This window comes from Solanum verrucosum, unplaced genomic scaffold, assembly GCF_900185275.1.
Source record: "Solanum verrucosum unplaced genomic scaffold, falcon-dt-bn FXZP01000239.1, whole genome shotgun sequence".
Lineage (NCBI taxonomy): Eukaryota > Viridiplantae > Streptophyta > Magnoliopsida > Solanales > Solanaceae > Solanum > Solanum verrucosum.
The window spans coordinates 1,442,516-1,445,548 of record NW_026020009.1 but is presented as its reverse complement, the minus strand read 5'-3'; the positions used below and the strand labels follow the sequence as shown (position 1 = coordinate 1,445,548).

The 3,033-nt window shown below is 39.3% G+C and overlaps 1 pseudogene; it reads right to left on the bottom strand.

The window, feature by feature from the left end:
* Positions 1-2,846: 2,846 nt before the first annotated feature.
* On the bottom strand, positions 2,847-2,907 carry LOC125819856 (U6atac minor spliceosomal RNA; annotated as a pseudogene).
* Between the last annotated feature and the right edge of the window lie 126 nt (positions 2,908-3,033).

Sequence of the window (3,033 nt, the reverse complement as noted above, 5' to 3'; positions counted from 1 at the left end):
GGCTATCAAAAGGATTTTGTGATATCTTAAATGAACGTTGACCTTGGTTCTCTAGTATCCTACAAATTATTCATTTGATCTTGTCGGATTTGCATTTGCAGACTACGTAGTCTACTTAGTAGGTAGAAAAAGCACATCTTAAATGGCTGACTTCTTAGGGCCATGCTTAGTATTATGAGCAGCTAGGTAACATAACTCAGTCACCTTGTCTATGGCTGAAGTACAATATGTTGTTGTTGCCTCGTGTTATGCCCAACTTCTTTGAATCAAGCAACAACTTCAAGATTTTGGCATCATTGTAGACCTTACTTCATTGCCACCTTGGGGTTCATGACTAAGCTACTCAATAGTGTGGCTGTGATCAACAACATCCAGAAATAAATGACCCATAGAAACTATAGACTAAGTCTCTATCCACTGAAGCCATAACCCACTGACAAAGCATTAAACTATTTTCTTGTTAGTAGGTAGAATCACAGTAGTGTGGCCGAATAACTTGTTGAACCTCGCCTCATACTTTGACACCCTCATGGGAGCATTGCACTAACTTGTAGAACTGATCTCGATGTGCTCATTGAAGTTGTGAGGGATTAGCCATGCTAAAAAAAACTCAAAATACTTGGTCCATGTGAAAAGAGGAGACCTAACAAAACTGATATAAATGAAGGTACGCCACGACTTACTAGCTGACCCATGTAACATATACGCCGTGAATTTGACTCCTCTCGACTCCATTAGACCTAGAATATGATGTTGCTAATGGCACGTTGTAAGAAACTTGTGGGTATCCCCACTAACAGCCCAAAAAAACCTTAGAGGTTAGACTATGAGAAACACTTCATGAATCTTCTTCTTTAAAGGTATGACTTCAGCCACATTCACGGGTTGGGCACCTCTAGGTGGTACCTGGGCCTGAGGTGCCTCTATTGTAGGCTAATCCTATGGTGCTAGTTGTGCTGCAGCTTTAGCCTGTTGCATGCCCCAAGAGCAATCAAAAGTTGTACAATGGCTGACTGAAGGTACGAAGTCCTAGAGGGTCCAGGTGACACTGAGATGGCCCTGACCCCTCTGATTTTACTAGAAGTTAAACTACTAGAGGGTCAGTTGATGGCTCAAGACCTCTCTCTCTTTAGGGCTAGTTCTGCACTCCTGTCCGGCAGTAGAGGTCGACTCATTCCTCGAGCTGTCACATGGCGTGTATGAGCCATCCTCTGAAAAGAATGAAACAAGTGAGATTTCAAGAAACCAACTACATACACACTGCATGAAAGCGATACAAAAGAAGATAAATTCTTGAAGACACACTATAGCCTTCTAAAGATAGGATACAAATGTCTCCACAACGATACAAAAATCTCTAATATGTATTAGCTCTGTACAAGTGAGACAGAAAAATCTAGGGCTCTGATACCAACTTTTCATGATCCGATCCCTCGAGTCATGAGGGCATATACTATAACCCTCAAGTAGGGAAACTAATGTGTAACCTAGAATAGCAAGCAATAAGTGTAAGGGTACAACTAAATAGAAATCAAACTAAACATCCAAACAAAACAAAAGAGGGAGCAAACAAAAAACAATATACAAAAGGTCCTTCCCATAACCTATAAATCTGAAGTACAGAGTTGTCTACAAATTAGAGTAAAAATCGCAAAAGTGGACAAAAACAAAGCTTGTTCAAAAAGGAAAGATAATGGCTAAATAAGTACAAAATGAGATAAGTTGATACAAGACTCTAAGTGCTCACACTCATCTCCAAATCCCTAATTCTTCTCACTGCACAAACAATCACCGCTCCTGCAAGACGAAACATATTAAGATTGTAACATGAGTATTAAAACTGGGTACTTTGTATACATCACGTGTCGACTGAGCAACAAAGGTAAAAACAGTCTAAAAAGATAGAATCAAGAAACAGAAAGAGGTCAAAACGGATATGAAAGAAAGCATACGAGCATACTGAAACTAAATCTATGTACACCTAAACTAAACCTAATTGACACCTATAAGCCTAGAACATACACTCATCCACATGTTTAAATGAAAATAAAAAAGACCATGTAAGCCCGATAGGTATAAAAAGTAACTAGTCTACAAGAGAGAATGGCACCACAAATCCAAACCCAAGAAAAAAAATTCAGGCTCCCAACCCAAGTAACCACAATATCTAGTAATCCAGTCAACTTACAGCCCCGCTAGCAAGAGTGATAATCAATCTAGGCCGCCCAGCCAACTAGTCCACTCCCAGCCTAACTAGCAAGACTGACTTGGGGGAGTATCGCTATACGAAGGGTCTCAAAATATGAAAGCCTCCAATCTAAGCAGACCACTTCAAAACCATCCAAGTAGAAAGAGTGTCTCGAGTGGTGTTGACTCCAAAAAAGATGTCAATATGAGATCAATCAATACTAAGCCATTGTGGATTAACGTCCCCTCACTAAGATCACATGAAATATCCTACTTGAATAATCCTAATCCCAAGTCGCCCGAGAAAGAACAGAACCTATAGTAACACATCAAAGGTCAAAACATATATGAAAGAAAGCATACGACTATATTAAAAGTTAATCTAAGTACATCTAGGCTTAACCTAACTGGAACCCTACAAGGCTATAATGTAAACTCATGCACATGTTAAAACGACACTCAAATAGACCCCGTAAGCCCGACAGGTATAAAGAGTAATTAATTCTACCAGAGAGAAATGCACCACAAATCCAAACCCAAGAAACAAAAGTTTGGCTCCCAACCCAAGTAACCACAATATCTAATAATCCAATCAAATTCGAGCCCATCTAGCGAGAGTGATAATCAATCTAGGCCACCCAGCCAGCTAGTCCACTCCCAAAAAGGTTGATTCGATCCTTGTAGAGGGAGATGCAAACTAGCTCTCCATTTAACGAGCACAAACCATTGGTTAAGGGACGATCAACTATTATTTGTTCTAATTAATGGCTGGAACATAATTTAATTTTCATTACAAGTTATCCTCATTAAAACAAAAAAAAATTCAACAAAAACAAGAGAAAAAAA